Below are 23,221 nucleotides of genomic sequence, written 5' to 3' on the forward strand. Positions count from 1 at the left end.
ACTGCCAGTGGGCTGATATCGCCTCAAACCGTGCATCTTGGCGCTTCACAGTTTGGCGGGCAGCAACCTCCTTTGAAGAAGACCGCAGAGCCCACCTCACTGACAAAAGGCAAAGGAGGAAAAACCCAACACCCAACCCCAACCAACCAATTTTCCCCTGCAACCGCTGCAACCGTGTCTGCCTGTCCCGCATCGGACTTGTCAGCCACAAACGAGCCTGCAGCTGACATGGACATTTACCCCCTCCATAAATCTTCGTCCGCGAAGCCAAGCCAAAGAAAGAATGCCCCAGTGTCCACCAAGAAATGTAGGCCCGACAGGGAATCTTGAATGTGTAGCGGGCTATGCAATTTAATCATTAACGACGGCTGGCCTGTGTGGTTCCCCGAGGGGAGTGGCATCGATTGGCCTTGGAACCCCACCATTGGTGATAACAACAATACTGCTCACCAGTGGGGTGTGACATTCGGGTGGTCAATCGGTCAGACGATCGGTTGGAAGGTCTGACGGTGGTTCCCTGGCCTGGTGCTGATGACATGGTGCTATCACCTGCTCAAGTGAAGCACAGGCGTCCCTGTTCGTCGCCCATAGCAGGTCTGCTCGGGCAGCCACCTTCCTGGGGTCATCGAAGTCTTCTTCTGCAATGAGCAGCTGGATGTCCTCAGGAAGCCTCTCCACGAAGATTTGCTGGAACAGCAGGCAGGAGGAGTATCCATCGTTGAGAGCGAGCATGTTACTCATGAAGGCAGATGGGGCCCTGTCCCCCAAACCATCCATATGCAACAGTTGGGCAGTGCCCTCGCACTTTGAGAGCCCGAAAGTGTGGGTTAACAGCTCTTTGATGGCCACGTACTTTCCTTGTTCCAGGGGCTGCTGGAGAAAGTCGATGATGTGGACTGCTGTGTCCTAATCGAGGGCGCTGACCACATGGTGGTAGCGTGGGTCATCGGCGGAGATCCGCTGAATGGTAAACTGCACCTTGGCTTGCTGGAACCACACTATGGTTGCGACGTCCAGAGCTGGGCAGCTTAAACGCTACAGCGTTGATCGCAGGTTACTCTTCCATCTTCGGGTCCAAAGCGCCATTTGGACCAGTCAGGGTCACCACTGTAGTGAGGTCGCTATGGCTACAGTTGGGTTATAGCTTCCAGTTATAGTCCTAAGGCTGTAGCTGTAGCTTGAATCTGTAGAAGGAGAAAGACACACACACACCAGTAGAGTGTACTCGACACTGAGTTTATTCAGTGGCAGCTCTGTCTTTTATAGTCAGCTCAGCCGTGTCAGCACCGGGGTTTGGCTTGAGCAGACTGGCTGCTGATTGGTTACCTCAAATGCCCAGGCCCCGATTGGGCTCCCTGTAATCCACCAGTTGTGATTTGCCAGTTTCACCACTCTACCGGTGGCCTATGGAAATGGGCATTTCAGCCCGGACGATACTTTGCCGGTTGCAGCGTTCAATGGTCATTTTCTGTGTTGGCGCGGGCCACGGGCTGCTACATCAACACACAAAATGTAACTCAAGTCAAGTCGAGTTGTGTTTATTTGTCGTTCATACCATAAACCTTGTAGTGTACAGTGAAAACGAGATAGCGTTTCTCCACCATGAATCTGATTATTTACATGGATAAATTGTATCAGAAACTTTTTTATAACTAACATATCACTCATTAAATATTGTGTTACATATGCTAGCCCTATGTCCCTGGAGTTCAGAAGCCTCACAGCTTGGGGGAGAAATCTGTTTCATAATCTGGTCATGAGGGCCTGAGCATTCCTGTACCTCTTCCCGGATGGCAGGAGGGAGAACATATTGCAGGAGGGGTGTGTGGAGTCCTTCATGATATTTATGGCTTTCTGCAAACAACGGCCATTATAAATGTCCATCATGGCAGGGAGAGAGACCCCAATAATCCCCTCAACAGTTTTTACTATCCACTGCAGGGACTTGCGTTCTGGAATGGTTCAGTTCCCAAACCAGGCAGAGATTCAGTTGCATAGGATACTCTTCATGAATCCCCTGTAGAATATAGGGTGGAGAGTGGAAGCTGGACTTCCCTCAACCTCCGCAGGAAGTAAAGGTGTTTGTTGGGCCTTCTTGGCAATGGATTTGGTGTTGGGGATTCTCCACCAGGTACATGCCAAGGAATTCGGTGCTCTTGTCTACCTCGACGGTGGAGCCATCGACGGTCAGTGGAGAGTGATCCCCCAGACTCTCCTGAAGTTGACCACCATCTCCTTTCTCTTGTTGACGTTCAGGTGTAGGCTGTTGTCTCTGCACCAGCCCATTAGTGATTGCACCTCCTCTCTGTAAGCTGACTCAGTTCTTGCTGATGAGCCCTCCACGATCATGTTGTCAGCAAACTTGATGATATGATTAGAAGTGTATCTCATTGTGCAGTCGTGGGTCAGCAGGGTAAACAGCAGCGTGCTGAGCTCGCAGCCTTGGCGGGGGCCCCCGTACTCAGTGTGATAGTGTTGGACATGCTGTTTCTGATCCGGACTGATTGAGGTCTTCCAGTCAGGAAGTCAAGGATCCAGTTACAGAGGAAGGTGTTTAGGCCCAGCAGGTTCAGCTTCCTAATCAGGATCTGTGGTGTGATTGTGTTGAATGCTTAGCTGAAGTCGATGAACAGCATTCGAACATATGAGTCTTTATTTGCCCGGTGGGTGAGGGTTAGATTGAGTGTGGTGGCAATGGCATCATCTGTAGATCAGTTGGGACAGTATGCAAGCTGCAGGGGATACAGTGACGGGGGAGTTGAGCCTTGATGTGCTCCATGACTAGCCTCTCCTGAGTGCAACAGGACGGTAGTCGTTGAGACAGCACACTGGAGGCTTCTTCTGCACAGGGCTGTCAGTGGCCACCTTGAAGTACATTGGTATGACAGCACTGCTCAGTTGAAGATGTCTGTGAGGATGTCAGCTTGTTGGTCCCCACATCCTCTGAGCACCCGGCCAGTGATGTTATCTGGTCCCGCAGCCTTTCAAGGGTTGACCTTGAGCAGCACCTTCTCATGTTAGCCCCCGTGAGGCACAGGGCCTGTTTGTATGGAGGAAGTGGGGACTTCCTCACCACTATATCATTTTTCAAAGCGTCCGGGAGGGAGGCATCCCCGACACAGGCAGCTGGTGGGGCTTTGTGGTTTGATGATGGAACGGATGCCCTCCCACATGCAGCATGTGTCACCGCTGTCCCGGGCATGAGCCCTCTTTGCCTCCCTGATGGTCTTGGACAGCTTGACTCTTGTGTTGGCCAAGAATGCCTTGCTGCCTGCTCTGAAGGCAGAGTCGTGGTTCATCAGCAGTACCTGCACCTCTGCTGTCATCCCTATAGCATCCGGTTGGGGTGAGCAGTGATGGTCTTGGGCAAGGTGATGCCATCAGTGCACTTGCCCCATCTGCTGCTGCCTCCTTAAACATGTGGTAATCTATGCCCTTGAAGCAGACCTGAAGGGCAGAGCTGGTTCCTACCGGCCACGTCTTTACCTGCTTCGTGGCTGTTCTGGAGCATCTGATAGGCTGAAGGTCTGTAGGCTGGGATTTGCATTACAGAGATGTGGTCTGAGTAGCTGAGGTGGGGGCGGGGTTCTGCACAAAACGCATTGGGGCTCACTCCTCTCATCACAAAGTCCACATACTGCTGGACGGGTTTAAGGTGACTGAGATAGATTGGCTTTAAAACATGAACTATTGACTACGAAGACTGCAGTCAGGGCATGGTGATCAGGCTAATGTTCAAGTAGCGTAGCAAAGAAAATCTGTGAGTCAAACATCAGAGAGGATTAATCTGCACTTCAAAATAAAGAATTGAAAAGGGGACATGGTTTTGTTGGGGGAAGACCTTCTCCAACGAAATTTGATTTACAATTTGAGGTGTGTTGATGTTGTCATATCAGGACGTTATTTGAAAAGGTTTCATATGGGAGATAATGAGGTTTCTAGAGATTACATTCCAATGTTGGTAGCTCCTGTGTAGCTGAATGGTGGAATCGGGGGGAGATGATGGGAATTAGGGAGAATAATTTGTGTGAAGATGGATGGTTGGGCATGGACACCATGATTGGATGGGCCCTGCTCCTTGCTGAATCTCTATGGATCTTGTGACTAGGGTTGGGAGCAGAGCGGTCTCTCTGCCATCCTGCTCGGCAATGTGGCCCTCCTCTCCCTGAGTCCCTGACCTGTGATCGGCCGCATTTGGGAATACAAAAGTATGAGAATTACGGAGCGAGTAAATGCAGGCAGGCTTTCTCCATTGAGGTTCAGTGAGACAAGAACCAGAGGACATGGGCTAAGGGTGAAAGTGGAGATGTTTAGAGGGTACATGAGACTACATAAAACTCAAAATTTTCCCAACACTGTGGTTGAAGTAAAAACGCAGTGCTGGAGAAACTCAGCAGTGTAATTTACACAGCAAATACATAACTGACATTTTGGGCTTGAGCCCTTCATCAAGGTATAGCAAAATACTCTCCACTCCCTTCTCTGTCCTTTCACCGAGCCATCCTTTCTCCCCCTGTTAGCTGCAGAGCCCTTCCTCCTTTCTCCACCTACTACCTCTTGGCTTTGCGACCTTGTTTCTCCCTTCCCCCCCCTTCCACTTATCATTTTATTCTGACACCTTCCGACATTGTTCCATACCTTGATGAAGGCCTCAAGCCTGAAATGTCGACTGTGTATCATTATCTTTGCTACATAAACAGCACTGATTTGACCTGCTGAGTTTCTCCATCATTGTGTTTTTACATTAGAGGTAACTTCCCCATGCAGAGAGTGGTGAGAGTGTGGAACGAGTGTTGTGAATCCAGGTTCGATTTCAAAAGTTAAGAAAAATGTGGGTAGGTGCATGGATGGGAAGAGTATGGAGGTCAGTGGGACTGGGCAGAGTAATAGTTTGGCATGGACTAGATAAACTGGGGACCCTGTTCCTGTGCTGTGATGTTCTGTGATATGCTCCTTGTGGGTTTGCCACTCACAGAGCTGCTGGCTCAGCCTGTTGCACCAATATAAACACCTGCTTACTCTCCCTTTATTTGTGAAATAAGGTTGAAAGAGCACTGCAGTTCAACAAGATGTGTGAAGGGTCAGCACAGTTAGTGCAACACCTTTACACTACCAGCAATCGGGACCGAGGTTCAAATCCCATGCTGCCTGTAAAGAGTTTGTATGTTCTCCCCGTGTCTGCATGGGTTTCCCATGGGGGTTGCAGTTTCCTCCCTCCCTCCAAAACGTAGTGGGGGTGTAAATTGGGCGGAACGGACTCATGGGCTAAAATTGACATTTTCCATGCTGAATGACTAAAATGTAATAAATAATTAACTTGACTGAGCTCACAGTGCGATCCAGTGGTATCCAGGGGTCAGGAATCGCTTTCAGTGCAGACTGCATCACTGTAGTGTTCAACGATATAATAATCATCGACTTCAGCCTGTGCAAACTCCTGACTTGAACAGCACGAAACACAGCACCAAAGACGTCAGCCTCTGCAACTGGTAATGTTTCCTCCTGGCGGTTGAAGGAAACTCTTCAATTATTCAACTGCTGAGGCAGCAGAGTCTGAAGACGGGCTGTTCACTGCGAGAGGGAATCAAGATGAAAGGGAACCACAGTCTCCTGGGGGAAGCGACATGTTTCACTGAGACCATTCCTCAGACCATAAGACGAAGGAGCAAATTTTGCCCATTTGGCCCATCGAGCCTGCTCTGGAATTTACATCAGAGCTGGTGTATTTTTCCTCTTGTAGCAGCTCACTGGAGGTTCAATCAAAGTGGCTCGGGAGGTTCCGAGTGACATCATGACATCACAAGGCGATGGCGTCATTTGGAATGCACAGGGTTTTAAAACATTGCATGTGACTTTTACTGAACTTCGACTCGACTACATCTGATCATTTTCTTGTTCTTCATTTCACACTGTGACATAATTGCTCCATTGGTGACCCTGACCAGCCCAAACAGATTTTGGACTGAACATTGTCAATGGTTCCACTCAAACTGCTTGTCTTTTGGACCACTCAACTTGAAGTTTGGTTCAGGCAGGCTGAGGCGCAATTCCACATTCACAGGATAGAAGTGGACACCACTCAGTACTATTATGTGGTAAGTGCCCTCGACCAGGGCATGGCCAGTCCAGTAGTGGATTTCCTTAGGGACCCACCAGCTCTCATCAACTATGAAGCCCTAAAAGTCCTCCAGATTTATGGTCTCTCGTGACACAAGTGAGTTGCATGTCTCCTCCATATTGATGGCCTGGGAACCACACCCTTTCAGAGTTAATAAATGACATGTTGTCACTGGCAGATGGCATAGGCCTTACTTGCTCTTCGAGTAGTTGTTTTTAGAGCATATGCCAAAAAACATCCACCTCTTGTTGGCTGACGAGGACTTTGGTAATCCTCGAACAGTGGCCGCTCGTGTAGACATTCTGTGGCGCATGAAACAGCAAGGTGCAAGCCCACAGAAATTAATCTGCATCACAACCAAAGGCCCAGGCTCCACAAGTATCGGCGATGAGGGCGCACATTCCCCCAGACAAACATGACTCCATGAGAATGGCTACAGTGGCTGGCCACCGTAACAGCCTACTCTACGTCTGGGACAAACTCTCCCAGCTCAAATTTCAGGAGCGCAGGTCTGGTGTTCACTGTGGTGAATAATAGTTCAATTCGTACGTACGGCAAATGGACTATACCCCTGAAATTCGGCGACAATAAATTCACATGGAAGTTCCTTCTTGCTGCTGTGACCCGGCCATTGCTGGGTTTCGATTTCCTCAGAGAACATAAAAGGGCGCCGGTTGATGCTCACCACAATGCTCCAGATTCTACCTTGGAAAAGCTAAACTACCCGCCCCGCACCTAGACGCCGTGGAGTATTCGAACAACGAATTCGCCAGACTTCTTGCAGAATTCCCGGACATTGTCATTCCCAGTTCTCCATTGCCACACCCAAACATGTCATTGCACACCATATCCTCACCCAAGTACCTCCTCTACACGCCCGAGCATGAGGCCTGTCACCTGACAAGTTGCGGCTGGCAAACAAGAGTTCCATAAAATGGAGGAACTTGGAATCATACACAGGTCTGATAGCCTATGGAATCCCCCACTAATACTGTGCCCAAAGCCACGGTAAGGTGGAGACCTTGCAGGGATTACAGGGGTCTCAATGACGCTACCACTGCAGACCACCACCCTGTGTCCATATACAGGACTTTACAGCTAATCTTCATGGGGCAAAGATATTTTCTAAAATTGACAGTGGATACCACCAAATACCTGTAATTCCAGAGTATATGCCCATAACACCATTCGGCCTCTTTGAATTTTTGAGAATGCCTTTTGGGCTCAAAAATGCTGCACAAACTTTCCAGCGACTGATAGATGCAGTAGGGAAGGACATGGACTTCCTTTCCATACACTTGGACAACATTCTCATCACCAGCCACTCGCACAAAGAGCACCTGCAGCATCTGTGTTTACTCTGCTGCCGCCTCCAGGAGTTTGGGCCAACTGTGAACTATCAAATGCAAATTCAGCAAGTCCTCTATCGAGTTCTTGGGACATCAGTTGGGGTGTCATTCCATTGGCCAGCAAGGAGGAAGCCATCCTCAAATTCGCTAGGCCTGATGCCATCAAAGGACTCCAGGGGTTTGTGGGGATGGTGAATTTTTATCGCCACTTTCTACCCTCTGCAGCTCATATTTTGAAACCCTTCTTCGATCTCATGTTCAGTGGTGCCAAAAAACTCGTGGACAAAGGAGACGATGGTAACATTCCTGAAGACCAAAGACACCCTAGCGAAGGCAACATTGCTGGTACATCCACAAATGGATGCTCCAACTGCCTCAAAGATAGACGCGTCCGACACGGCGGTAGGCGGGGTCTTGGAACAGTACACCAACGGACAATGGAAGCCTCTAGCATATTTTAAGCCTCCACCCTCTGGGAACAAAATACAGCACATAGGGAACTGCTGGCACTGTACATAGAGTTAGACACTTTCACTATTTTTTGGAAGGTAGGGACTTCACGGTTTTTACTGACCTCAAACCGCTAACATTGGCCTTCGCAAATGTATCAGATCCCTGGTCACCCCACCAGTAAACGCCACCTATCTTACGTATCTAAGTTTTCTTTTTTTTTAATACTTTATTTATAAATTTTAAACCACAGTAGTAGTTACATTATATTCAATTCTAGAAATTGCTTCAAAAAATTATAGATGTGGTGTATCTCTTCCCACCCCCATCAACCCACCCTCCCACCTCCCATCCCCCACCCCTAAAAAAAGAAGAAAGAAAGAAGAAAGAAAAACTGGAGAATGTCATGAAAATAAGTCTATAATGGACATTACCATGAAGTGAGGTCTTCAGAGAGCCTATCAAACATGGAAACTCAAATTTTATAAATATGGGGACTCTAGCGCATCACGCTTGAAGCAGCAACCTGACACCGGGAGCCTGCAGCCTACACCTCGGGCTGAGAAAGGCTACGTGCTTCGGTCGGCGCCCGACTCAGCAGGACGCGGATGCAGCGCCCCACTCCGATGGGCTGGCCAGCGGCAGCCAATTGGGTGGAACTAAGGAAACAGCCACTCACGGAGATGAGAGGGGCTCACTGATGGCCAATCCCCAGATAGCACTAAACAACCAATCAAAGGAAGCGGATCGTAATGCCACCAGTCAGGTGGCTTGATGACATCAGAGATAGGGTCCTGAGCCATTTATAAGCAGAGCTTCCTGTGTTGAATTCACTCCTGCAGTGTAGGTCTCTTCTTTGAGCATAACCTCTCCAGCAGTAGTAGCCACTACAACCCCATATTTTCAAAAAAACATGACATTTATCTTGCAAATTATCTAATTTTTTTCTAATGGTATACAACTGCGAAGTTCTGCATGCCATCTTTCCATGCCTAAATCTATTCCTGACTTCCATGATATTGCTACGTATTTCCTAGAAACTGCTAGGAATTGTATGTATCAATTTGATACATATTTTAATTTTGGCCTTATAGCCTTAATATTACTCAATAGAAATAACATCAGATCCTGTGGGAATTTGATCCCTGTGATTAATTCCAAAAAATTACCTACCCCTCACCAAAGTTGTCAAACTTTAGGACATGGCCAAGTTGAATGCAAAAAAGTTCCAATCTCAGATCTTCACCTGAAACATAAATCTGATATAGCAGGATTTCATCTATTTAATTTTTGTAATTAAATGTAACTGACGTAAAAGATTATGTTGAACTAACCTATATCTTAAACTATAAACCTGTAAGTTTAGTCATATTGTTCTTACGTAACTCCATCTAGTCCTTTTCATTTATTTGTGCATGTTTTGCAAATTTTGTCATTCCACAGTCTTCTTTGGGATGCCGGCACCATCTTCTTTAGCTCCCTGAAGAGATGGTGCCGAGGTCACTTGAACTCTTGCTGCCTTCGTTTTCATCACCAGTTCAGGAGGAGAAAATCCAGCCTGAGGCTCCAATGTCGAGGTAGGCCCAATCCTTTCAAATTTTGTGACTTCTTTTTAGAGCAGTTTTCTAGTTGTTGGAGGCTTTCCCTTTCTTGCAGCCATAGATAAAACAGTGCAGGTAAGACTTTGAGTAACTTCTTATTAACAACATTTTTAAAAACTTTTTTTTGTTTAGTTATTAATTAATTCTCCCAGGTGAAGAGGTTTTCCACGTCCTTCGCTCACACCATGATGCCACACCCCCCACGTATCCGAGTTTTCAACCAGGATTAAACATATCTCCAGTAAGAGTAATGTGGTGGCTGATGTCCTGTCCAGCTCCTTCATTCAAGCAGTTCGTGCCCTCTCTCTGGGTGTAGACTACATGGTGCTTGCCAAAGCTCAGCACCAAGATGATAAACTCCCGGCTTATAGAACTGCTGTCAGAAGCCTGCAACTCGAGGCTGTATCCTTTGGGCCATAAGGTACCACTCTCCTGTGTGACGTTTCCACAGGTCAGTCTTGCCCTATCAACCCTGCTGTGTGGAGAAGTTGCATTTTTGATGCCATTCACGGACTGTCCCACCCCTCCATTCGAGCAATGGTCTGCCTGATAGACGACAAGTTTGTATGGCATGGACTCAAATAACAGGTCACGTACTGGGTGTTATATAGAGAATTTAGGTTAAAATGACTTAAGTTAAAATGTGATGATTAATCATAAAAAGGGAAGCCAGAACGGACAGGGAGCTTACTAGCAGCCAAGGACAAAAAGTTCAGCTGGATATGTTTTTTAAACATATCTTTTCATGGTCATAGTGAGAGACATGCAGGAGACAAAAGATTGATAAGAAGGGTGAGAAACAGAATTTAGTGTATGTAGAGTTCGCAGCGTACGTAACGAACGTGATAATTAAAAATGCAGTTATACTTAGAATGCTTTTGCAATACTAACCAATTAAAACAGTATTAATAAGAAGGGGAAGGGCAAACAATAAGGGTATAAAAATCAATGCACTGTATGTATCGGGGCTTAACTGGTGAGAAGCCAGTTGGGCCCAACTCTGCAGACTTGTAAATAAAGCTTGTCGTGTCATCAGTTTTAAAGAGACTCATGTGTGAGAAGTTTTATTTCTGACAAATGGGGGCTCGTCCGGGATCTACACTCCGGCCGTGAGGGGAGGCGAGAAGAGGGACATCGGAGGTGGTGCACCCCGCTGAGTTCAGCGGCTCCTAGTCCCTTGCTCGTCGCTTCGGGCGGCTTGAGCGAGTGGTATCCGGACAAGGTGACACGACAAGACGGAGAGGAGAAGGGTGATGGTTCAATCCCCGGGAAGACACCGGTAAGTGACGACTTACGATTGTGGTGTGGGGATTGGGTAACAGGTGTAACGGGATACACCTGTTTGGATAAAAAAAAACCTAACGTAATAGATCAGGTATAGAGCTTTTGTCGTGGCGTGAGGACCCTGTCGTGGGACTCTAGGATAGACCCCAGGGAAACCTCGGCGGTAACCGAAGGAGGGACAGCACCTCCGACGAAGTGCCGAGAAGAGAGGGGTCAACCCCAGGGAAACCTCAGCGGTAACCGAAGGAGGGACAGTACCTCCGACGAGGCGTCTGAGAAGAAGGGAGTAGGGTCCAGAACGAGAGGGTCCTCAGCAACGATAAACAGATCTAGGTGGGAAAATGGGAGGATCAAAATCTAAGGGCTCGTCTGAAAATTCAGGACAATTCCTGGGAGTTCCCCTTGACAGCCCTTTGGGGAGAATGTTTGAAAATTGGGATAGTAAAAGATATCGAGACAAAAACAAGAAAAAGATGGTTCAATATTGTCTCCTTTGGTCGAAACAACCTATTAAAGGTTCCTCGGTCTGGTGGCCGAAATTTGGATCTGATGAGGATTGGGTTAGACAAGCATTAAACATATATGTAAACTCGAGACCAAAGGTGAATCAAGAAGAGTCAGCGTTTGCATTTTGTTGGGTTCCCTGGCCAGGATCCTTAACAAAATGTTTTAAATTGAGGGTAGCGGGAGAAAAGAAGTGGGAACCTCTGGACAACCTTCCCCCTCCTTACATTCCCCCGGTGCCTACTGCGCCCGAGGAAAGCTCATTACCGGAGGGGAAAGGTGATGAATCTGATTGCCCCGAAAGGGGCCGGGAAAAAAAGAATGAATTAAGGGAGTCGGACCCTAAACTTCCACCGGTAAACCGACCCTGGACAAGATCCCAGACTGGTCTAGGACCATCAAGTTTTCAATAAGCCTAAATCCCCTGAGGGAAGTTCCTATGGGAGGACCGGGAGGGGGAACGGGATATGTGAATGTTCCCCTAACTAGTACAGAGGTGCGGGGATTTAAGAAAGAAATGAAAAAGTTATTGGAAGATCCTATAGGACTGGCTGAACAGCTCGACCAATTCCTGGGACCAAACACATATACGTGGGAAGAGATGCAGGCAATAATGGGAACATTATTCTCACCCCAGGAGAGGCAGATGATTCGACGGGCTGCCCTCCTCATGTGGGAATATGAACAACCTGGGGACCCCAGACCCCATGAACAAAACTATCCCTTAAATGAACCCAGGTGGGACAAACGAACACCCGAGGGATTGGCAAGTATGAGACAATATAGAGAGTGGACAATTAAAGGGATACGGGAGGCTGTGCCAAAGGGTCACAATTTCACCAAGGCATTTGGGAACCACCAAGGGAAAGACGAGTCCCCTACTGATTTTTTGGAGAGGGTGAGAAAGAATGTCCAACAATATGCTGGCGTGGACCCTAGTACACCAATGGGTGAACAGCTTATTCGAATTGAATTTGTTTCCAAATCATGGCAGGACATTAGAAAGAAATTAGAAAAGGAGGAGGACTGGAGCGAAAAACCCCTAAGCGACCTGTTAAAAAAGGCGCAAAAAGTATATGTGCAGAGAGAAGAAGATCAAAAGAGGGCGACAAAGGTTATGGTACAGACTATCCGACAGATGAATGCCGAATCCAGAGGGGAAAGAAAACAAAACCTTCCTCTAAACAATCCAAGATATCCAAGAGAGGGAAGACCCCGGAGGTTCGTTAAGTGCTATTACTGCAATGAGGAAGGACACTTTAAGAGGGAATGCCCCCGATACAAGAGGGAGTTGCGTGCCCTCGAACTTATGGAAGAAGATTAGGGGGGTCAGGGGTTCCAAATGTTAGGGACCAAGTATAAGAGGGAACCCCTGGTAAAACTAAAAATTGGTCCCAAGGGAGAAGAGGTAGTGTTTATGGTGGACACAGGAGCGGAACGAAGTAGTGTAATAACTGTGCCAATCGGAACTGAGCCTGTAAAAAGTAATTTGACAATTTCTGGGATAGAAGGGGCTCCCAGAATGGTATCAATAATTCCCCAAGTAACAGTGAAACTGGAAGAAAGAGAAGGGGTACAAGACCTCTTGTTGTTACCGTCGGCTGGATTTAACCTCCTAGGAAGGGACTTACAGGCTCTCCTAGGTTTGGGTGCTCTCCCTGTGGACGGAGAAGTGCGAGTCCACCTCTGTGCTTTAAAGGAAGAGGATGAATGGCAGATTGACGAGAGAGTCTGGTATAAGGAGGGAAATCGAGGAGGTCTGGACATCCCACCTTTACATGTCACATTAATACCAGGTCATCAGCCGGTAAGGAAACGTCAGTATCCTATTTCTTTGGAAGGGAGAAAAGGGCTACAGCCGGTAATTGAAACTCTAATACGAGACGGACTATTAGAAGAATGCATGTCACCTTATAACACCCCTATACTCCCAGTGAAAAAGTCAGATGGATCGTATCGCCTAGTTCAGGATCTAAGAAGTTTGAATGCTATTGTTCAGACCCGCCACCCAGTGGTGCCTAATCCCTATACTATTATGAGTCAGATTCCCCCAGACCATGAGTGGTTTAGTGTTATCGACTTGAAGGATGCCTTCTGGACGTGTCCATTAGAAGAGGAAAGTAGAGATATGTTTGCGTTTGAATGGGAAAATCCATGGACAGGTAGACGGAGACAGCTTCGGTGGACTGTATTGCCCCAAGGGTTCACTGAATCTCCGAACCTATTTGGACAAATGCTAGAACAAATCCTGGCGGACTATCCACAATCTGATGATTCCCAACTAATGCAGTATGTGGACGATTTACTATTATCAGGACCCAAGGAACAAGAAATGAGGGGAGATACAATTAGACTCTTGAATTATCTGGGGAAAAAGGGTCTACGGGTGTCCAGGAACAAGTTACAGTTCGTTGAGAGAACTGTGGTATATCTGGGACACCAGATAAGTAAAGGACAGAAACGGATTACCCCTGAACGGATTGTGGGAATCACTAGAATGCCGTTACCCCGTAATAAGAAGGAAATAAGACAATTCCTGGGACTCTTAGGTTACTGTAGGTTATGGATAGAGGACTACTCAGCGTTGGTGAAGTTTATGTATGAAAAGCTGACAAATGAAAATGAATATCCATTGAAATGGACCCAGGAGGAGGAGGGATGGTTTGAGGACTTGAAGCATTGCCTGACACGAGCCCCGGTACTCACTCTGTCCTCTTTAAAACAGCCCTTCCAGCTATTTGTCACTCATAACCAAGGAACAGCTGTGGGAGTTTTAACACAGGAAAAAGGCGGTCAGCGACACCCAGTGGCTTTCCTTTCCAAAATGATGGACCCAGTGTCTCGCGGATGGCCGACGTGTATCCAGGGAGTAGCGGCTGCTGGTAGAGGAAGCACGTAAACTTACTTTTGGAGGAAAGATGACTGTGTACACCTCCCATTCTGTGAGTGTTTTATTAACACAAACTGCCCATCGATGGCTGACTGATTCTCGCACATTAAAGTATGAAACCATTTTAATGGTCGGAGAAGACCTACAGTTTGCAAAGATTAATAGCTGCAACCCAGCTCAGTTTTTATACGGCAGTGAAACAGAGAGAGAGGTGGAGCACGACTGTGTCGAGTTGACGGATCTTCAGACCAAGACCCGAGAAGACCTTTGCGATACTCCTCTGGGAGAAGGATATGAATTCTACATTGACGGCTCCACCAGATGTGTTGACGGAATGAGAAGAAGTGGGTATGCTAAAATAGAAGGAAATACTTGTAAAGTAGTAGAATCCACGAGACTACCCGGAAGCTGGTCAGCACAGTCCTGTGAACTATATGCCTTGCAGAGAGCCCTCAGAATACTGGCAGAGAAAACTGGAACGATTTACACTGATTCCAAATACGCATACGGGGTAGTGCATACCTTTGGTAAGATCTGGAAGGAGCGTGGTCTAATTACATCAAGAGGAAAGGAATTGGCACACGAACAGATGATTACTCTAACTTTAGAAGCCTTGACATTACCCCAGGAAATAGCAGTGGTCTACATACCAAGCCATCAGAGGGGAGATACCCCGACAGCAATTGGAAACAGACTGGCTGATGAAGAAGCCAAAAGGGCAGCCATGCAACAAGAAGTCCGTTTGCTGACCTTAATCCCAATAAGACAAGGCATAAAGAAGGCTCCCATTTTCACTGCTAAGGAAGAAAAGGACATGGCTCAGCTGGGCGCAAGCCAGCTGCCTGATGGAACATGGAAGACACCAGATGGAAGAATGGTTCTAAATAAAGAAATAACTCGCAATATTTTAAAACACCTGCATCATCAGAGGCACTGGGGCACCCAAGCCTTATGTGACACAGTGCTTCGAGAATATGTGTGTAAGGGAATCTACACCTTGGTCCAACAGGAGGTGCAGAATTGTCACCTATGCACAAAAATTAATAAGAAGGTAATGAGGACAGGGACCATGGGAGGTCAACCATTAGCCATACGCCCTTTTCAACGTATCCAGATCGACTTCACAGAGTTACCTCAAGTCCAAAGATGGAAATATCTGTTGGTGATAATAGATCACTTTACCAGATGGGTGGAAGCCTTCCCAACAGTAAATACTACAGCCTCTACAGTAGCTCGCCTCCTCCTAGAGCAGATAATCCCCAGATATGGTATAATGGATTCTATAGACTCAGACAGGGGTCCACATTTTTCTTCAAAAATCCAGCAATTGATTTGTAATGCATTACAGGTTTCTTGGAAATTACATACCCCTTGGCATCCACAAAGCTCAGGGAGGGTTGAACGTATGAATGGAACCCTAAAAATACAATTGACAAAATTAATGGTGGAAACTAAAATGCCTTGGATAAAGTGTCTGCCCCTGGCTTTATTGAGAATTCGTACAGCCCCACGAAAAGATGTAGGGTTGTCCCCTTATGAAATGATGTTTGGGCTTCCCTTCTGGAGTACAGTTGAGGGGTGTCCCACCTTGGGGGTAGGGGATATATTTGTTAGGAACTATTTACAGGCACTGTCACGCTCTCTTGCAGATTTACGAAAGAGAGGACTATTGGCACAAACACCGCCTTTAGACTTTTCTTTACACAAAGTGGAACCAGGAGACTGGATTCTCATCAAGACCTGGAAAACTGAAAAACTCCAGCCCCAGTGGGAAGGTCCATACCAAGTTCTCTTAACTACAGAGGCTGCAGCACGAACAAGAGAGAAGGGGTGGACGCACGCATCCAGATTTAAGGGACCTGTAGAGGCGCCTCAGGACCCTGATACGAACTCAGATTGGACTTGTGTTCCTGGAGAAAAACCTCTTACCTTACGATTTCACAGAAAGACTTGATTCACAATGTTATTGTTATGTTCTTTGATTTTTCTTAGTTTGCCTATGTCTTTATCAGGTGTGAAATGTAAGAAATGCAGAGACACAGTGGTCCTGTTTCAGGACCACATTTGGGGAAGAAAGGAAGGTAATTTCATTTCCCATACCTCAGTTCCTGAGAAATGCTGGGCAGAAAATACCACCCAACATCCATATACCCCTTGTGTGGAAAAAGAAGGAAATAATATGGGTCATTATATACAGATTCCTAATACCACTCCTTTCCCTCTTAACGGTTGGAAGGGTGACTCAGGCCCACCATGCCCTGATGGACTCTGGTTTTGCATACACCAGCGTACTGTTCCAATGAAAAGTTCCACTCCACACTCGAAAGTGCCTGCCCCTTTAAGACAGCCGGACTTAGTTCGAGTCCATCCAAATAACCATGAAAGTTTCGGTAATGCAGTTGGGGGAGATAACCTTTTTGTAGATCTTGCAACTAAATTGCAGGAACTTTTAATGTAACCAATTGTTGGGTCTGCGGGGGTCCACGGATGTCAGAGCAATGGCCTTGGTGGGGGGAGCCCCTCAATTCATTGACCATGGTTTCCCGAATTTGGACAGCTAACCGAACGAGATCAAGAGAAACTTGGTCTCTCTCTAACGTCCCCTCTGGTTTTTATTGTCTCTCATGAACCGGCAAATACCCAGTAGGAAAAAGTCCCTGCAAGGCTGTATGGATTCGCATTTCGCCTGGTATTTTCACTTGGTTTCCTAAACCCCTGACTTGGTTCTTATCCACTGTTTTTAAAACTAATTGCCTACCCCTGTCTAATAGCAGTATTCAGTTTTGGAATTGTACCAGTTCCACCATCACAGGACCATACCAATCAAACCCCGTTCTTAAAAGAGTTTGGGAAAGGGGGTATGGAGTATCCCCAAATGGATTATTCTGGGTATGTGGTAATAAAGCTTATACTCGTCTTCCCTCACAGTGGAGTGGAACTTGTTTCCTAGGAATAATCCGCCCAGAATTTTTCCTCCTACCCCACAATCACGGTCATAAATTAGGCGTGAAGGTTTTTGATACATTACACCGTCAGCCCCGCTCTAGCACGGTACATTTGGGACAATGGGGAGATGATTGGCCTCCAGAACGCATAATTCAATATTATGGTCCCGCTACATGGGCTCAGGATAGATCCTGGGGTTATCGTACTCCTATTTATATGTTAAATCGCATTATTCGCTTACAAGCAGTCCTTGAAATTGTTACAAATCAAACAGCTCTAGCCCTGCAATTACTTGCATCCCAGCAAGGTCAAATGCGCTCTGCTATATATCAGAACCGTCTGGCCCTAGACTATCTCCTAGCCACGGAAGGAGGTGTATGTGGAAAGCTTAATTTGACTAACTGCTGCTTACAGATTGATGATAATGGCCAAGCCATTCGAAAAATCGCTGATAATATTCGTACTTTGTCCCATGTACCGGTTCAAACCTGGCATCCTTTTGCAAAATTAAATTGGATGGACAAGTGGTTTGGGGGAACCTGGTGGCGTACCTTCTTGTGGGTCATCGGAGGTATTTTATTCCTCCTACTTATTTTGCCCTGTATTATTCCCTGTCTATGCAGCCTGCTGATTTCCATGGTCCAACAGGCTATGCAACCAGGGGGACTGGGAGACCCTGTTAGAATTTTACTTCAGCACGAGATTAATGTATCATGAAACGTTTCTCTTCCCCAGGTTAAAATCCCCATTCATATCTATATATATATTACACACATTTTAAAGAGAGAAAGGGGTGGATTGTTATATAGAGAATTTAGGTTAAAATGACTTAAGTTAAAATGTGATGATTAATCATAAAAAGGGAAGCCAGAACGGACAGGGAGCTTACTAGCAGCCAAGGACAAAAAGTTCAGCTGGATATGTTTTTTTAAACATATCTTTTCATGGTCATAGTGAGAGACATGCAGGAGACAAAAGATTGATAAGAAGGGTGAGAAACAGAATTTAGTGTATGTAGAGTTCGCAGCGTACGTAACGAACGTGATAATTAAAAATGCAGTTATACTTAGAATGCTTTTGCAATACTAACCAATTAAAACAGTATTAAATCAGACTGCTCAAACTACAGGGGAATCACGTTGCTCTCCATTGCAGGCAAAATCTTCGCTAGGATTCTACTAAATAGAATAATACCTAGTGTCGCCGAGAATATTCTCCCAGAATCACAGTGCGGCTTTCGCGCAAACAGAGGAACCACTGACATGGTCTTTGCCCTCAGACAGCTCCAAGAAAAGTGCAGAGAACAAAACAAAGGACTCTACATCACCTTTGTTGACCTCACCAAAGCCTTCGACACCGTGAGCAGGAAAGGGCTTTGGCAAATACTAGAGCGCATCGGATGTCCCCCAAAGTTCCTCAACATGATTATCCAACTGCACGAAAACCAACAAGGTCGGGTCAGATACAGCAATGAGCTCTCTGAACCCTTCTCCATTAACAATGGCGTGAAGCAAGGCTGTGTTCTCGCACCAACCCTCTTTTCAATCTTCTTCAGCATGATGCTGAACCAAGCCATGAAAGACCCCAACAATGAAGACGCTGTTTACATCCGGTACCGCACGGATGGCAGTCTCTTCAATCTGAGGCGCCTGCAAGCTCACACCAAGACACAAGAGAAACTTGTCCGTGAACTACTCTTTGCAGATGATGCCGCTTTAGTTGCCCATTCAGAGCCAGCTCTTCAGCGCTTGACGTCCTGCTTTGCGGAAACTGCCAAAATGTTTGGCCTGGAAGTCAGCCTGAAGAAAACTGAGGTCCTCCATCAGCCAGCTCCCCACCATGACTACCAGCCCCCCCACATCTCCATCGGGCACACAAAACTCAAAACGGTCAACCAGTTTACCTATCTCGGCTGCACCATTTCATCAGATGCAAGGATCGACAATGAGATAGACAACAGACTCGCCAAGGCAAATAGCGCCTTTGGAAGACTACACAAAAGAGTCTGGAAAAACAACCAACTGAAAAACCTCACAAAGATAAGCGTATACAGAGCCGTTGTCATACCCACACTCCTGTTCGGCTCCGAATCATGGGTCCTCTACCGGCACCACCTACGGCTCCTAGAACGCTTCCACCAGCGTTGTCTCCGCTCCATCCTCAACATCCATTGGAGCGCTCACACCCCTAACGTCGAGGTACTCGAGATGGCAGAGGTCGACAGCATCGAGTCCACGCTGCTGAAGATCCAGCTGCGCTGGATGGGTCACGTCTCCAGAATGGAGGACCATCGCCTTCCCAAGATCGTATTATATGGCGAGCTCTCCACTGGCCACCGTGACAGAGGTGCACCAAAGAAAAGGTACAAGGACTGCCTAAAGAAATCTCTTGGTGCCTGCCACATTGACCACCGCCAGTGGGCTGATAACGCCTCAAACCGTGCATCTTGGCGCCTCACAGTTTGGCGGGCAGCAGCCTCCTTTGAAGAAGACCGCAGAGCCCACCTCACTGACAAAAGGCAAAGGAGGAAAAACCCAACACCCAACCCCAACCAACCAATTTTCCCTTGCAACCGCTGCAATCGTGTCTGCCTGTCCCGCATCGGACTGGTCAGCCACAAACGAGCCTGCAGCTGACGTGGACTTTTTACCCCCTCCATAAATCTTCGTCCGCGAAGCCAAGCCAAAGAAAGAATAAGAAGGGGAAGGGCAAACAATAAGGGTATAAAAATCAATGCACTGTATGTATCGGGGCTTAACTGGTGAGAAGCCAGTTGAGCCCAACTCTGCAGACTTGTAAATAAAGCTTGTCGTGTCATCAGTTTTAAAGAGACTCATGTGTGAGAAGTTTTATTTCTGACACTGTGCAAAGTCGGGTACAGGCGACCAATCTGCAAAAGTGCAAAGGCATGTGGAGGCATCACTTCTGCCTTCCCAGCCACCACAGCACAGATTCAACCATGTGCATGTCGATATTGTCGGCCCGCTTCCGGTGTCATGACGGTCTAGGTACCTGTTAATGGTCATCGACAGATTCACTGGGCGTCCGGAGACATTTCCTATGATGGACTCATCGATCGATTCATGTGCCAGAGCTTTTATTTCTGCCTGGGTATCTTGTTTCGGCCAACCCACACATATCACTTCCATCAAGGCCAACAGTTTACCCCTGCACTTTGGGACATTTTGTCGTGACTGCTGGGAATACAGCTCCATCACACAACAGCCGACCACCCGCAGTTGAATGGCCTGATGTAGCGGTTCCATAGGCACACGAAGACTGCCCTGATGGCCCGCCTCAAGGGACCTGATAGGGCAGATGAGCTGCCCTGTATCATCCTGGGAATATGAACAGCACCCAAGGAAGATCTCAACTCCTCATTGGCTGAGTTGGTTTATGGAGCCCTGCTTAATGTACCTGGGGAGTTTGTGCCCAGAGCACGTGGGCAGGAGGTGCCAACAACTGAAATCTTAGACAGACTGTAGGGGCGGAAAATTGGAAAATTGGCCCCAGTTCCCACTTCAATGACACCCTTCATCCCAAAGGAACTCTGGGACTGTGAGTTTGTATTTGTAAGTAGAGATGCACACGGGCCACCCTTACAGAGGCCAAAGAGTGGTATGAAACAATCATACAACTTGTGTACTGGACATTGGGGGGGTTCATCATGAAGGTGTGGATGACCGCCCAAAAGCAGTGGACGGTAATGACACCAAAGGTTTAGCCTCCTATCACTTGTTCTGGGGGAACATGTAGCAGCTCACTGGAGGCTTAATCGAACCAGCTCAGGAGGTTCCGAGTGACACCATGACGTCACAATGCCACAATGTCGTTTGGAATGTGGGAGGCTTTCAAAAGCTGCAAGTAACTGAGTAATGACTTAGACTCAATTTTGTCCGGTCATTTTCTCATTCTTTATTTCACACTGAGACACAGTTGCTACTCTCTCAATTCCATTCTCAAATCTTCTTCCCATAACCTTTGTCACCCTTATAAATCAAGAACTATCAGCCTCTGCTTTAAATCTACCAATGACCGGCCTCCACAGCAGTCCGTGGCAAAGAATTCCACTGGTTCATCATCCTCTGGTTGAAGACATTCCTCCTCATCTCTGTTCTAAAGGGACACCCTTTGTTCCGAGGATATACCTCTACCACTATCCATGAGTTAGACATGAAGAGGCAGAGGTTTGATGGAGTTGATGTCAAGGCAGGCAGATCAATCACAGATATAATTTAATCGTGGATAGGACATGTACAATTAATGTTCGGGCTTAGGGTGTATTGAGGGACGTCGAAGTATATAAACAACAAAGTTGGCAGATGCTGGGATCTAGTACAGTCCACAAATGTTCTGGAGAAACTCGACAGGTCACAAAGCATCCAAAGGAAGTAAAGGGCCGTTGATGTTTCCTCCTCACAGTCAACTTTGAATTCATTTCCTTTGTTTTGAATGTTTTATTTAAATTTTCCATACATGCATTCATGTCAAAATACAAAATATAATGATATAATCATATCAAATCCATTATACATGATGGTTTTATAAATCCTCAAAAAAGAAAATAAAAATAAAAATAAAACCACCAGCCCCCTCCCTCCAAAAAATAACCCCGATGGGAATAGAAAAGAAAGAACAAAAGAAAAAGAATACAATTAATAAAGAAATAAAAAAGAAGCAGACCTGGTTGTCTTTCCCTCAATTCTAACCTTTTTTCAGATTTATTTGTTTATTTATTCCAAGGATTTAATGAGGTTTCACGAGGTTTAGGGAAAATCATTTATAAATTTATACCTACAATATGTGAATATGGTCACCAAATTTTCAAAAATGTATCATATTTATTTCGTAAGCTATATGCAATCTTCTTAAGAAGTATACAGCTATGAATTTCAGCATGTCATCTTTCCAAACCTAAATGAGAATCCGATTTCCATGTTACTGCTATAGATTTTCTTGCAACTGCTAAAGCAATTTAAAAAAATTCTTTTTGATATAATTTTAGTTTCAATTTTGGTCTTATCCCTGAAAATTACCCAATAAAATAACATTGGATCCTATGGAAATTTAACTTGCTCCAAAAAAGTTCCAAACTCTATCAAAAATGGTCTCAATTTTGGGCATGAACCATGTAAAATGTAAAAAAGTATCAATCTATTGGCTACATCTAAAATATTGATCTGAAAGATCAGACCAATCTATTTAATTTTTGTGGGGTAAGGGATAGTTGATGTAAAAAATATTCTGAACCAATCTGTATCAAGCATTTATTGTATTTGTCACTCTGTCACGACATTGTTCTGACCAATATTCAAATCTGTTTCCCATCTCTGTCTAGATCTATGAATTCCCTGCCTTACAGTTCCCTTTTGCAATAATGTATACATGGCTGAGATCAATTTCTTAATAGATCTATTACAAATCAAAGTTTATATTTCACTGCTTTTAGGTAATAACATTGTTGGACCCAGTCTATCTCATAAATATGCTTTTATTTGATAATAACAAAATACTGTTTTATTTGTATCCTATTTTTTAAAAAATTGTTCAAATGATATTAAGTTTCCTTTCAAAACAATTTTCTCCATTTGTAATTCCCTTGGAAAACCAAATATTCAAATGTTGACTATTCATTGTAAATGGGATAAGTCTATGTTGATTCAAAGGCATTTTAGATAACACAAGTTTCCTCATTCCCATTTCAGTGTTTACTTCATTCCATATATTAATCAAATGCTTCAATGGTGGAATTTCTCTATCACCAGATATTAATCTCAGTTCCCATTTATATATAAAATTTCCTGGTGTCTTCTCTCCAATCTCTTCCATCTCTATTTTAATCCATGCTGGTTTCTCTCCCTCTGAAAAAAGAAGAGAAAAATCTAATTTGCGTTGCCTTATGCTAATTTTTTAAAATTTGGAAGTTGTAAACCTCCTCATTCAAATCTCCATGTTAATTTTTCTAAGGAAACTCTCATCATCTTGCCATTACATAGAAATTTCTTTACCTATTTATTTAATTCCTGAAAATCTTTCTATGGAAAGGATATAGGTAATGTACATTTCCTGTCAAAAGAAT

The 23,221-nt window shown here is 45.7% G+C and overlaps 1 long non-coding RNA gene across 1 annotated transcript in view; it reads right to left on the reverse strand.

Moving 5' to 3' along the window:
* Positions 1-22,729: 22,729 nt before the first annotated feature.
* Positions 22,730-23,221, reverse strand: part of LOC138747210 (uncharacterized) — a 34,654-nt gene continuing 34,162 nt past the window's right edge. The window contains exon 3 of the long non-coding RNA XR_011347371.1: positions 22,730-23,003. This is a non-coding gene — a long non-coding RNA (uncharacterized lncRNA). The remainder of the gene's footprint in view (positions 23,004-23,221) is intronic.

Source organism: Narcine bancroftii, chromosome 12 (genome assembly GCF_036971445.1).
Source record: "Narcine bancroftii isolate sNarBan1 chromosome 12, sNarBan1.hap1, whole genome shotgun sequence".
Lineage (NCBI taxonomy): Eukaryota > Metazoa > Chordata > Chondrichthyes > Torpediniformes > Narcinidae > Narcine > Narcine bancroftii.